The sequence below is a fragment of the Megascapheus bottae genome, chromosome X, assembly GCF_031878675.1.
Source record: "Megascapheus bottae isolate mThoBot1 chromosome X, mThoBot2.hap1, whole genome shotgun sequence".
Taxonomy (NCBI): Eukaryota; Metazoa; Chordata; class Mammalia; order Rodentia; family Geomyidae; genus Megascapheus; species Megascapheus bottae.
The window spans coordinates 13,784,757-13,800,065 of NC_143547.1; the positions used below are offsets into that span (position 1 = coordinate 13,784,757).

The 15,309-nt window shown below is 35.4% G+C and overlaps 1 long non-coding RNA gene across 3 annotated transcripts; it reads right to left on the reverse strand.

The window, feature by feature from the left end:
- Positions 1-1,540: 1,540 nt before the first annotated feature.
- On the reverse strand, positions 1,541-8,272 carry LOC150040505 (uncharacterized). 3 transcript variants are annotated; one of them, XR_016533830.1, is made up of 7 exons: positions 8,205-8,272; positions 6,320-6,384; positions 5,856-5,948; positions 5,717-5,783; positions 4,269-4,452; positions 3,077-3,227; positions 1,541-1,758 (listed from the first exon to the last, which is right to left on the reverse strand). It is a non-coding gene; the product is annotated as an uncharacterized LOC150040505 (long non-coding RNA). The 3 variants fall into 3 exon arrangements; XR_016533828.1 differs by lacking the exon at positions 5,717-5,783; XR_016533829.1 differs by lacking the exons at positions 3,077-3,227; positions 5,717-5,783.
- Positions 8,273-15,309: the final 7,037 nt, after the last annotated feature.

The following is a 15,309-nucleotide window of genomic DNA, read 5'->3' on the forward strand; positions in this document are numbered from 1 at the left end:
TAGTCTTTTCAATATATAAAGGACTCTCCCCAAGACTACACAGAGCAACCGGTTTTCCCTCCTCTCGTAAGACCTAGATAATTATTACGAACCTTTCACCTTTAGGCTATATATACATGGAGACTGGTTTTGTGAATAACTTAATTAGAATAATTACTCTCATTTGTTTATCTGTTGTCTAGGATGGAGAAGTTGAGAGAGGAACTAATGACTGATTATGCTTAAGGTATTTACTATCTAGTTCTTTGCAGAAAATATATGGCAAAACTCTGAGTTAGACATAATTGACTGGAGGTTAGGGAATTTATAGACTGAATTTATGCTAAGAAATTGGCTGGGTTATTTCATGTTCTAGACAGTGTCAATTTATATATATTATTTCAGCATATTTACTGGTAATATACCTTTGCTCTTGAAAATGTTGTAAATGAACAATAAATTATATGGTTAGTGCTGTAGATTGAGGATTTCCCCTAAGAGGATAGGTTGAGATTTTTATTCCTACTACATGATAATGTGACCTTATTTGAAAGTAGGATCTTTGCAGACCTAATCAAAATAAAATCACCAGGGCAGGCCAAAGGCTAGTATGCTGGTTTCCTTATAAAAAGAGAAATTTGCCACCTAGTGTGTTATCTCAAGCATGTAATTTTAAGCTACTTGGTAAGTGGAGATTTGAGATTGAAATTTGAGACCAGCCCTAGAAAAAAATTGAGAACTCAGTTGAACCAATAAAAGTTGACTGTGATGATATATACCTAATCTATGCAGGAAGAATTGATAGAAGTCATCACAGACATACCTGGGCATTAATGGGAAGACCCCAATCACACACATATACAAATAACCAAATCCAAAAATCCTGGTGGCATTGCTTAGTGGTAGAACACTTGCTCAGACAACGAAAACCTTAATACTAAAGGATGGATGGGTTTTGGATATAGACATACACACAAAAGAGCACAATATGTGAAGATATAAAAACACAGAAGGAAAATGGCCATATGACAAGATTAGATTGTAGTGATTTATCTATAATGTAAATGGAAGCAAAGATGTTCACAAACAAAAGAATCTAGGGTTCGGGAGTTTGGCCTAGTCCTACAGTGCTTGCCTAGCATGCACGAAGACCCGGATTCGATTCCTCGGTACCATATACAGAGAAAAAAAAACTGGAAGTGGTGCTGAGGCTCAAGTGGTAGAGCTCTAGACTGGAGAAAATCCAAGGACAGTGCTCAGGCCCTGAGCTCAAGCCTAGGACTGGTAAAAAAAAAAAAAGAATCTGGCAGAGGCAAGGACCCACAGGCTTCAGAAGCATTGTGGCCATGCTGATTCCTTCATTTTAAATTTGTATCCTCCAGAACTCTGAAAAAAATAACTCTGTTGTTTTAAACCATCCAGTACTTTGTGATTAACACAACTACTCCAAACCAGGAAATTAACACAATCACACCAAAGCATGAAGATCTTGAATCAGAACAAGAATGTTAGCAGTCAGGATCACTATCAATTAAAATATTCTTTATAAAAATGTGGAGAGGTGAGGGTATCAATTAAGAGGCTATACATACAGAAGGCATTGGAATTAATGGGGGCATTGTGATAAACTGACAATTTAGGTTTGTTTAAATAGTTCAATGTTTTGTCAGAGACAGGTAACCTCTGTTTATCACCAGTTGTTTTTAAATAAATTATTCATATTACTTTCTTCTAGATTCCTAGTACTGTGTGTAGTTTGGGGGTGAAATCGCCATCAACCTGTGGGGGATAATGAAAAAGGCAGTCTGTTAGAAGCTTGGAATTATGTCAATCTTTCCTCCTCTGCATCCTTCCTTGCAAGTGGTTCATGACAATTAAAGCAGTCTCTGAAGGAGTACAGGACATGGTGCCCCAAAAGATGCTGCTCTGATTTATTGATTATTTTGAGCGAAGGGACTTGAGAAACAGCAGGTGCAGGGAGAACAGTGACCTCTTTGTCTCTACCGAAAAGCAGGTCAATACATTTCCAGTTTTTTTAAAGGTGCCCAACCCCTATACTAGGAAGAAAATATTCTTTCCATGGGAGACTAGAGACTAGTAGCTGAAGCTGAAATGGACCTGCATAAACTAACTTACTAAAAACTCTTCTATTAGTCTCCTTCATGTATGACCTAGTCAATTATCTGCCTTTTACTACCTCTAGTCCAAACCAGTTTATCTTCACTACAGATTGATCCTCCTTTGTGTAAAAACTGTATAAACTCTCAGTTCTACTTCTTTGGGTCTTCATTTTTCCTATCAGTATTCATGTGGGCATGTAAAAATATTACACCAAAGCCATATGCTTTTCACCTATTAATATGTCTTGTGTCAGTTTAAATCTTGGGCATATGTACAGCACATAAAAGGGCAGAGGAAAGATTTCATTCCCTTTCATCTCACACCAAATTCTGCCAGACATGGAAACATTTAGTAGAAAATAGACACTGCCTGTTCCTGTAAATATGTGAAGTTCTATTGCTCTGCCTTCTTAGTCTCCCTGACAAGAATCCTGTCTATGAGATTCATCTGATACATGTGAACTACATTTTAGTGGCCAAGTTCAGCTAACTATGGAAATGAAACTATAGAATGTATGTTAAAGACAGCATACGTTTCCAAATAGAACCCTAGAAAAGGGGACCACTTATGTTTATCTGTTCATATAGCTCCAGAGGTGCCTGTCTATTTTTTCTATCCAGTATCTACAGTAGATATTACTTACACCGGAAATACTGGTGCAAGCCTGTAATCCTAGCACTTGGGAAACTGAGGCAGGAAGTTTGCAAGTTTAAGGACAGCTTGGCATATGTATTGAGTTCCAGAGTACCATGGGCAGTATAGTGAGACGCTGTTCCAAAAGCAAAAAGAAAAGAAAAACATCATTTATTACATCAATAAAAATAATTCCTAATTTATAATATGTAAATTATTAAACTTTCCCGTGTTCTTATGATATAAGCTAAGGAAGCCAAAACATAAGACAAGGAAAGCCAAAATATAATCTAATTAGAAAAGCATACTCAAATTAGATCATTCAAATGCTAATTAGCCATACCTGAAGTGTGAATGTCTAATTAGGGCATTTCAAAGTTAACCAATAGTGTAAGATTAAACATCATTCCAAGGTATTAGAAAATAAGTTGGTGACAATACAGGTCAGATCTAAGTGTGGTAGACAATGGCTTCTTCTGAATAACTCTACGTCTCTGAAAGCAAGGCAGAGAAATGGGCTTAAACTGAGATGTCTTTTAATTTAATTTTACTAAATTAAATTTAAAGAAGTTCTTTGTTGGCTCTCATGTTTGCTACCATGTTATTCACCATCAACTTAAGTGTGTGTAGAAGATCCTCCCTCTAAGTAGGGATTAAATGTTTCATGAAAAAGCCTTCTAATTTTAATAGTATGTAATTAATGATGCAGATATAGTCATCACTGGATAATAAAATTTTTGTTATACTTTGTCATTAATGTATGAATTAGTCTTTTTCTATGCTACTAAGATATATTTATTTGTGTTTGTATCCTTTGTGATCTTACTTATCAAAATAACTATTTGAACTTTCTACCATCAACTACTGAAAATAGGAATCTTTGAAAATGTATAAAAAATTCTTTTTCATACCAGACATAACTTGAGATGTGATCATTTTATTAATTTATCTCCCCTACTAGAGCATGCTGTGAAATTTCCACACTCCATTTAACTTCCATAGGCATCTGTTCACATGTAAATAACTCCCAGGATAAACTTTCTTTGATGATTTACTCCAATTTAAAACTAATTATTATACAATCTTAATTGTGAGACTTAGTTACATGAAAATGATGGTTTTCTGGATTTTAATTTAGGCTTTGTATAGCCTATATTTAACAGGGACCAGTGTTCTATTTCAATTGTGATAAAAACAGGCATTTTCATTGATTATCAGCTTAGTAGTGGGTTGATGAGTAACTAGACAAATTGAGACGATCTTTAAATTGGGGAAATTTAATTTCGGTTTTAGGACAGGGTGGGTACAAGTAACAGCAACAACTCTAATGGGAATTATTTTAAGTAGCAAAAGGCGAAGTTATATTTCTAGGAGTGAGGAAATTATGTTGTTAGCATGAAGGCCTCTAGGGAAATGGCAGTGATTTTGAAGAGGTAATGGAGTAGAATGGAAAAAAAAAAAACCTTCAGAAGTTTGAGTGAGAATTAGGAGACCATTGCTGCTATTTTTTAACTGCTTAACCTTAGGAAACTTACTTAACTTCTTTGAAAGTCAGCTTCCTTTTATTTAAGGATAGGTAATTATTCCTTTCTAAGCGCATAGGATTGTATGAAGTTTGATGATGTGCCATCAGTTCTATTTCTTTGTTACAGTTCCTTCCATCTTTACAGATCAACTCTCAATTTTTCTTCTGATTTCTTTGATATTCTGTCTTCATAGCTTACAGAAAAGAGAAGTAGGAGATGAATTTTCTCCCACATACACACACATGTACTAACACACACATGAGAGGAAGAGCTATTAGGACTGACATTATATTAATGAGCATCTTCCCTCTCTATGCATTTGTATTTTAAAAGATTTACCCTAGCTAGACAGATCAGTACATGCCTATAATCCCAGTACTCAGGAGGATATTGAAACAGGAAGGTTACAAGTTTGAGACTTGACTACACAACTACATACACAGACACACATATATACACAGACACACACATACACATGCACACAAAATGTTTGAACTGAATTGAGCACAACCGTAGTGATAGAGTCCCCAAATTCTACTTGGAGAGACAGATGTGTGTTTCAAATAACATCTCAAAAAAATCATGGGTTTCTGATTTCCCTCCTTTTAGCATAATGGATTATTTTGAAATAAGTTTATGTATTTATGTATTTATTTTAAAACAATGCTCGAAAGCCAAGATTGCCACTAGAAAAGCAGGAAAAGTTCTTCCGTGAATGTTGATAGTAAAAAGTTGCATTGAAGTCAAATCTTTGTCACAATCATTCAACTAAGCATGTAGCTCCAAAACAGCCATAGACAATATGTAAATGAATGGACATGGCTGTGTTTCTCTAAAATTTCATTTATAAAACAGACTATGAATCAAAGTTGATTTATAAGTCAGTTTTCAGAGAGCTACAATACTCTATCCATCTATCCATATTTACATCCTTCTTTTTTCCCAGTCACTAGAAAAGTAGAATGCTTCATGCAAGAAAAAATATTGAACACTATGACCTTATCTTGAATTCCCAGGTTTCCTTTTCATTTGTCCCCAAATTCCATGCAGATTTTCTTAGCTTTGTCTTCCCTGTGCTTAGCCCCTAAGGCTAACATGATGCCCAAGAGCTGTCCTATACCTAACTAAAATAATGATCAGTGCCAAACACAAACAAATGCTTTCTTATAACTATTTAGTGAGGACTCATAATCCAAAACGCAGGAATGAGAAAGATTTGCAAATTCTGCTTAGAAATGTGATGGCTCCATTCTTTCCCTGGGTAAACTGAAGGCATCTATGAATATTTGCTTGCTTGCTTTGAAACTTTGGAATACATTACATTGGCGCTTTCCAAGAACCTGTTGCCTAGGAAGTGCAAGGGAGTGCAAAACAACAGATAAATTCCCAGAAGGATCTAACAGTGTGCTTGAGGAAGCAGGACACATACACATAAGGAAATACTAAGCAATACTTACAAAGCTGAACATCAGGGATGTACATCTATATAAAGCAGAAACTGACAGCATCAGTGCCTAGAAGACACTTTAAAGGAAGGATCAGAGTCAGATAATAGATAATAGACAGAGCAAGACAGAATGATATTTTACCCCTTACCTTTTTTTTCTAAGAGCAGAAGAAAAGCTTAACTATTTCCATTGCTAATAATCCTTCCTTCAAGTCTACAACAGTGGAAAGAATCCTGAATTGCTGAAAATAAAGATGAAATATCAAGTTGAATAGTAACATTTAACTTACTAACACTGTTGTTTCAATATCTACATATAATTCAGTTGACTCTAAAATACTGATTATCTGGTCAGTAGCCAAAACTTCAGATCCCAAATACTGGATTTGTTGACATTCAGCATGCATTCCAATTTGTACTTGAAATTATACAAATTGTAGTTGGAAAATAACTTAAAAATTAATCCTGTTTATTATTATGTTGACTTTTGTAGATGTGAGGACGAAGGGTTTTTTTGTAGCCCTATGGTTTGAACCCCAAACCTCATATTTACTAGACAAGTAATGCCACAAGCATTTCCTTTTTTAGTATGCTTTTAGATATGGACACATACCACAATCTTACTGCCTCTTCTTCCTCCAATGCTGAGACTGCAGGTGTGTAGCATCATACTTAGCCCTAAATATAAGATTATTTAACATTAACATTGTATTAAAGGGCACCTTCTACAAAGATTGGCTATTAAAACGTCACAATCAACTACTTTTCTTTTATACTGTGAAGTAGTTCTTTTCTTTTTTTTTATATTTCCTTCTTTTTTATTTATTTATTTTTTTATTGTAATTAGTAAGAGGGTTACATGATATTTGCCAGATAGAAGGTGCATTAATTCACATACATTGATACCCTTTCCCATCTACTGAATTTGACTATACCATGTTTATTGGGGGGGGAGGGGCACGAGGATCAAAACTTTGCCTGACATAGCCCAAGCTATGGTTATTTCCATTTAACCAGACAAAGCCAGAAGTAGAAATATATCTTAAGTGGTGGAGCACTAGCCTGGAGCAATAGAGCTCAGGGAGGGACCAGAATGTGGCCTAGTGGTAAAGTGCTTGCCTAGCATGCACAAAGCCCTGGGTTCAATCCTTCGGTATCACATACACAGAAAAAGCCAGAAGTAGTGCTATGGCTCAAGAGGCAGAGCACTAGCTTTGAGTAAAAATGCTCAAGGACAGTGCCCATGCCCTGAGTTCAAGCCCTAGTTCTGGCACAGATCAAAAATACTTGTGATAAAATATATATAACATATAATTTATCATTTTATAGTTTACAATTCAACAGCATAATTACATTTGCAACATTATATAATTATTTCTACCATTTTCTTCTTTAGTTTTTCTTTGTCCTCAATTTCAAATCTGTAATAATAATTCCTCATTCCCTTGTTCCATTTCCTTGATAATGTCTAGTCTACTGTCTGCCTCTATGAATTTGTCAATTATGGTGCCTTATATAAGTGAGAGCATGTAATATTTTTATCTGCCTGAAATGTTTTGCTACACATGATTTCATGGTTTTTCCATATCATAAAATATATATCTCACTGCTTTACTTATTAATATTACTTTGTATGTTATACTATATTCTGCTCACCTATTCGTCTGTTGTATTCTTAGATTGTCTTCACCTTTTGGTACAAATATCACTTTTTTACTTTTTTTTGCCTGTCCTGGGGCTTGAACTCAGGGCCTGAACACTGTCCTTGGACTTTCTCAAGGCTAGAGCTCTACCACATGAGCCACAGCACCATTTCCAGCTATTTTCTATGTATGTGGTACCGAGGAATCCAACCCAGGTCTTCGTGCATGCTAGGCAAACTCCCAGTCCATCACTTTTTAAAAATAACACACACACACACACACACACACACACACACACACACACACACACACACACACACACACTTTGGTTTCTCTTCAGAGCACATAAATCTCTTACCTTTTTAAAAGTCCTGTTAGTGAGCCAGACTCTAGTGGTTAACACCAATAATCCTAGCTACTCAAGAGGCTGAGATCTAGTATCAATTTTTTGTAACCAGCCTGAGCAGGAAAGTCCTTGAGATTCTTATATCCAATTACTTACAAAAGAAAAAAAGTGGATCTGTTGCTCAAGTGGTAGAGCACTAGCCTCAAGCAGAAACCTCAAGGACATTGCCCCGGCTTTGAGTTCAAGCCCCGGGAATGGCAGAATAAAAGTCCTTTTCATGAAATGCTACTTTCACCCTTAACTAATGTCCACCATCAGTATCTACCTTAAAAACACCATTTTGAGTATTATCAAATAAATATTGCTTGGGTCATAATTTTCAGCTTCTTATTTGTAGTGCTATTAGTGCCCACCTCCTGAGTTGTTGAGAGGATTACATGAGTCAATTCCACATAAAGTACTTAGAAATATGTTAGTCACAGCTAATCATTATGCAAGTATAGCTCTACCTGCCATTAGTGTTATCATCCTCCATCTTTTTGAAACATTGTATCATGTTGCAACTGTGACTAGAATTTACCACCCACATAAACAAACTACTTAGTCTTGTTCCAAGTTCTAGAATGTGCTTTTCTGATGTCAGCCACCTCCTCAATCCAAATTTTACTTCTATCTGGCTGAATTTATGAAGGTGACAAAGGGTGAGACATGATGGACCACCTTACCACTGATATTTAAATTATGACTAGACACTATTCATGTTATCCTTCTGATTCATATTTCTTTGTGTTTCAGACCCCCAAACATATAACAATACATAAAGATGCAAGGACTCCAGTAGTTGCTACAATAGTCCCCTTAATCTCACTTTCAGTAATGGCAAAATAGCTTAAGATTCATGACTTGCCCTCAAGTAAGAAAGAATTTTTAAAAAGCAATAAAATTCATAGTGTTCACAAACTTCTAAACCAAGGCAGTAAAGAAATGTAACCAAAGATTGCATTTAGAATGCAAGTTAGTATTTAATAATACAGACAAAAAAGGAATGCCAGTTTAATGTAATTATTTTCCTTCGAAGAAATAAAATCTATGTTATTGTTCTATTTAGGCTTAGTAATCAATGTAAATATTTTAACAGTGATGTATTAGTGATATTATTTTCAAAAAGTAGCTGTACTCTGCTTTAAGAAATATTAATATACATATATTTTTTTAAAAACAATACATAAATTAAAAAACCAAGCATGTAGGAATGAAAATTAAAAAATCTCAGAACACACAAATTGGATAACTATTAAAATGTGAGGAAAGGATTTTACCAGTGGCTTTTTTAGATAACAAAGCTTCTAGGTGTATGTTAGGAATACTTGCTAGCTGGTTACTGGTGGTGGTGGTTCATCCTCCTACTCAGAAAGCCAACATCTGAGATTTGAAGTTTGAATCTAATCCCAGCAAGGAAAGTATTTGGATTCTTATCTCCAATTAACTACAAAAAAAATCCAGAAGTAAAACTGTTGCTCATGTGGCAAAGAGTTAGCCTTGGGCACAAAATCTGAGGGACAATACTCAGGACCTAAGTTCAAGCTTCAGCACAGACAAAACCAAAAATATATTTACTTTTGTTGAAATTTGTTTAATATTATTGCATCAGAAAGATGAAAGAACATGAAAGACAATTATTCATATAATTTAATTAGAATTTTTGTTAGGCCAAGAAATTCTTTGACTCATTGGTAGATGATAAACAACAATAGAAATGAAACTAGATAAGTTTTTTTCATATATTTTTATTGTAATTAATAGAAGGGTTACATGATAATTGCCAGATAGAAGGTGCATTCATTCACATACATTGGAAACTAGATAAGTCTTATTATCTTCTTCAAACTTTTCAAATACTACCATCAATTAATCTGCATACAGTTCTGCTAGATTACTTAAAAGGGTTGGAAATGAGGATGAAAATGACTCGCGACAATGTTTGAAGCTGTGAACTAGCTTGTTGTAGTGTTGTATTCCAAAGTGTATTAAACTAAACCACTGGCTAGCTGTTTAATTTTCAAATGCTTTGTTTCTATAAAAAGAGTGATGTGTATAGCCATTCACAACTCTTTATTAGTAACAAAATCTACCAGAAACAATCAAATTGAGTTCTGTATGATGAACAAAATGAGCTAAACATTGAGAGGAAGATTTGTAAGACACTTTCCTGGCCACTACAAATGCTGAATTGGTAGATAGCTGAAGCTGTTGCTAATTTGCCTATAGCCCTCCTCAGAACCTTTCAAGAAGTATTATCCTGTCTTGACTTCCAACTGCCAACATCTGCATCACCTTGCCTCAGGCTTTTCTTTGGTTGTTAGAGTCTACTCTGGGTTAAAAGCACTACATAATTAGCATACAACCTGGAGTTCAAACTGTTGAGAGTTAATACATGGATATTTCAAGGGTCTTATCCTATGGATGAATTAGCCATCCCTGTACTTGAGTTGGAATAATACCTAGGAACAATAGACACTGGTTTTTAGAATTACTATCATAGCTAATCTCTAGTTACTCACAGAGAGCTTTGGTGAAAATTCATATTCTATTGGCTATTTTTATTTTCCCCAACTCATCTTCCCTTTTAAGTATTCCTTTTGGTCACTTTCAGTACTTCTAATGAAACTATTATTTTGCCTCCCCATATGAATCATCAACTGTGTATGTGACACTGGTCTCATCCCTTCTCTATCTATATCCTATCAAACCGAAATCTGGTTTGGAAACTCTCTTCTCAGGCCTCACAAAGTGATTGGCACTTCCTGGCCTACTACTGTCTTCAGATTTACTTCTAGGCACAGCCAAGATAGTAAAATAGCTCCACTATTATATTACAGATTGTGGATAGATAACTAGATAGTGCGTGTGTGTGTGTGTGTGTGTATGTGTATGTGTGTGTGTGTGTGTGTATACACTTTTATTCTTAACTTTACTGACACTGTGCATACCTTAATTTCTGAAAAAAAATCTTCATCTTTGTCACCAGGCTTCTAGTTCTTAACATTATATTCAGCGTAGGGGGAATTAAATTATATGGTTTGTATTGCTTAAAAGAGGTTTACTTTCCTAAACTTTCTAACTAACTTGTATATTCATTTGTATATTCTCTTGAAGATTCTTTTTCATTTTATTTCATTTTATTATCAGTGAGATGTAGAGGGATTACATATACATGTATAAGGTAGTGAGTATATTACTTCTTGAGATTCTTTATATCTTTCCCAACTGGTTTACAAAAGAAGAGCTAGTTACTATCTTAGGATCCCATAAAGACACTAAGAATATGCATTTCTTAAAAAAAACTACTTAAAATATTGGCAGTTATTAGCTATTTTATCCGTCTCTAAACTCCTATAAGGGAGGGCATATGTTGTATTCTATCTTGTTTACCCAATTGCTTTCCATATAATAAACATTGTGCAATAAACAGAGAGAATAAAATGGTGTTACTGGCTTTATTGGGAATTTATGGTTTCTGTGATTCCCACATTAAATAAATTTGTGCAATATCCTTTAGATAAAATGATTAACTGTAATTCAAAATACACAAAGTGACTGAAAGCTTACACAGAGCCTTTTTTGTGAGTCATGGGGCTTGAACTTGGCCTGGGTGATGTCCCTGGGCTCTTCAGCTCTTCAGATCAAGGCTACCGCCCTAACCCAGGGCCTGGGCATTGTTCCTGAGCTTGTCAGCCCAAAGCTACCACTCTACCCTTGAGCCAAGTCCCACTTCTTGTTTTGGAGATAAGAGTCTCAGGTCATTTTCTGCCCAGGCCTTGAACCTTGATCCTCAGATCTCAGCCTCCTGAGTAGCTAGGATTACAGGCGTATGCCACATGCCCAGCCCACAAAGCCTTTTGTGTTGACTTCTGATAAGCTATAGATAACAGTTTGTCAGTAAGTCTGTTAAATTGGTGTTGAATTATGAAGCTATAGGACTACTACAAGCTTCAATACATGTGTTTGTATATTATTTCAGAAAAGTAGCTATATGGAATCTAAAAAGTTTTATAAAGCTGGCAGCAATGGTTCAAACCATTACTACTAGCTACTCAGGAGGCTAAGATCTGAAGATTGGAGTTCGAAGTCAGCCCAGTCTGCAAAGTCTGTGTCACTCTTATCTCCAAATAACCACTAGGAGACTAGAAAAGTAGTGCTATGGCTGAAGTGGCCGAGCTTTAGCCTTAGGCAAAAAGAGCTCAGGAACATGGCACAAGCCCTGAGTTCATGAGCCATGATGTACTGAAATATAAAAATGTTTTGTGACCACAAGTTTATTCTATCTAGGTGAAGCTCATAGGTTATACGGTACTGTCCGTCATCCCTATGTCCCCCTGTCAATAAAGCTTTAATAGTCCTCATGAGCTATTCTTAAATAATAAAGAGCAAGTAAAAATTTGCCTTGAAATAACTGACAACTCATCTTTTCATGTTTGCAAGGACGTATTTATATTTGGCACATACTATAAATAACAGCTGGTAATTTTGCCACTACCATATTTTATTCCTGCTTTTCCCCACATTTATACTTTATCGTAAAGTTCAGTTTTAGTAATTCTGAAGCACTGTTTTAAAGTTTGCATTACTCCATGTCTATTGACTTCTGTGTTTTAAATACTCTTGCTAGCACATCATAAAAGAAGTTACATAGAGTTATTTACATAAAATTAACATTTTGTAAATTAACACATATATTTACATAAAAATACAGATAGTTTTCTGTGAACTGAAGGAGATTATTTGTAACCTGTAGACTCCAAGGGAACTTGTAGACTCCAAGAACAAAGCAGAAGATTTTGTTTCAGTAAAAGAATTTCTGAAGGGACCACAAATGTTCATGAAGAAAAACAAAAAAAAATATTCATTATGATTTTTGGAAATAGCCAAAATATTTAAAAATAACTCTGGGAGAGCCTGTTTTCTGAGAAGAGTAGATCAAAGAGGTATTGTTAAAAAGTGTAGAGGGAGGAAAACAGGACAGGTCCAGATTAATTCTTGAAATTTCATGTATGAAACAAAATTTAAGGGACCCAGAGATATTACAGAAGGTAAGAAAAGTCCAAAATATAGAACAATAATAAGAAAGTTGTGGTACCAAAAGGCTATGCCATTCCTAGGCGAGGATATCAACATACAATTTCTCTATTACCTATAGTGCATATTGGGCATTATCGTTATCACATGACTATGTCTTTAATGTCTATTTCTTCGCTTCTCTATACAGATTAGAACCAGGTTTTTATTGTGAATACCCAAATCCATTCAGAGAAAAAGACTAGATAATTGATATTACAACAGAAGTAAGACTATTAGGTTCATCTGAAGAAGCTGATTGAGATATAGAAAGTTTGATGACAAATCAGAACTCATTGTCTGCTAGTCTAAGATCAATCTTATTTTAAAATTACAAGAAGATATACTGATAATAGGGTTTTTATATAGAGGAGTATCTTCTCATTCATTAGTGCTTTCCATTGTCACAGTTACCATGTTAGATAGGCATCATGATCTCCTGTTTGTAGAATTTGAAACCAAGGTAACTTGTGTAACGCCATTTTGAGCAACATTACATATGGTAGTCACTGTTCTAGATACTGCTCATGACTTGTTCATCTATATGTGCAAGGTCCTTGCAACCTCTCAATTTAGATTCTGGTTAACTAACACAGACCTTTAAATAAAACTATCAAGGACTAAATTAAAAATGTCACATGTGAAGAGTTGAAAGATTAAAACAAGTTGATAGAATTGAGAGTTATTAGGTGTGATGCATAAGACTTAACCAACAGATGTTGATCATTCCAATACAGCACTCTGACCCTGGGCTAGTAAGAAAATGAAAGGAATCAAACGATTTTTTTTTTGGGGGGGGGGGTCACAGGGCTTGAACTCTGGCCCTGGGCTCTCCAGTGCAAGACTAATGCCCTACCCTTGAGCCAAAGCCTCTTTTCCTGTTTCTAGTGGTTAATTGGAGATAAGAGTCTCACAGCTTTGTAGTGCCCGGGGTTGGCTTTGAACTGCGATTCTCAGCTCTCAGCCTCCTGAGTAGCTATGATTAAAGGTGTGAGCCACTGGGCCAGGCTAAAGGTGAAATTCTTTTTTTTTGCCAGTCTTGGGCTTTAGTTCAGGGCCTGAGCAGTGTCCTTGAACTTTCTCACGGTTAGAGCTCTACCACTTGAGTCTCAGCACCACTTCCAGCTTTTTTCTATGCATGTAGTACCAAGGAATCGAACCCGGGTCTTCGTGCATGCTAGGAAACCACTCTACCACTAGGCCAAACTCCGGGCCCCGAAATTCTTTTTTTTTTTTGCCAGTCCTGGGGCTTGAATTCGGCCTGAGCACTGTCCTTGGGCTTTCTCAAGGCTAGGGCTCTACCACTTGAGCCACAACAACACTTCCGGTTCCGGATTTTTTTTTCCTATGCATTTGGTACCAAGGAATCGATCCCGGATCTTCATGCACTCTGGACAAGAAATCTACCACTATGCCAAACTCACAGGCCTCAAACACAAGTTTTAGAAGTATCTGTAATAGGAACGTAGGAGATCCTTGGGCAAAAGTATTCATTAGGAGAAAAGATGTTCATCCAAATGTAGACTGTGAAGCGAGATGGAACAAAAAAGTCATAACATTTGCATGGTAAATATTTACCATTTATTATACTTAACTGTTAAATATAAATGGATGTGTAAAATGGATGTGTTATTGGGATAAGGGTAGAGACAATTATAATGATAATACTATGATACTTTATTATGATAACAATAATAACATGTCTTGAGCATTTTCTTGGTATGCATCCAAGGTTACGCAGATGTCATTGATGGAATAGTAATTCTTAATCACCATGAGAATGTTGTAACAGAGTATAATCCTTTCACACACAATGTCCAAGGTAATTTGATGTGGTATTCAAAATAATTGTAGATCGCATTGGAAAGGACATTAAAGAATACAACGATCACACAGTGAAAATGCTATTTCCATTTTAAATTTCTCCCAAATCTCTCTAATTATGTCAAGAAATTCTCAATTGGAGCTATTTGTGCTATTTTGACTTAACACCTCTCTAACATTTGCTGATCTCCTTTTTAAAACAAAGAGTGAGCAGCCCTTATGTTCAGAGCTTTCAGCAGCCAACGATATGTAACTGAAATTTAAGTTTATTTTCATTGAATTTATTTTTACAGATACTCTCAATTTATGGTCAATGATACTGGTTTACTATTTATGGTAGCAAATTGCCCTCAACTCATAATAAATTTTTGTAACTGAAAGATGTATATTTAAAGAAAATACCAAGGATATAACAATCTAATCAATTAGAGCATGTAGCAACAATGTTGTAAGTGAGAGAAAAGTGCACTTGGACAGTATTTACAATGAGTTACAAAGCCACCAGAAATTGAGTGAAATTTCAGAGGTTTTTGACTTTCACTTACTGAAAAGATTTTTGAGGTCACTTAGGGATTCCCAAGAGATTGAGCCTCTGGATGAATCAGAAAGTCAAAGCATATGATCGATTATGCTTTATGCATGTTGAATCTTTATATGCCAACAAAAATATTCTAA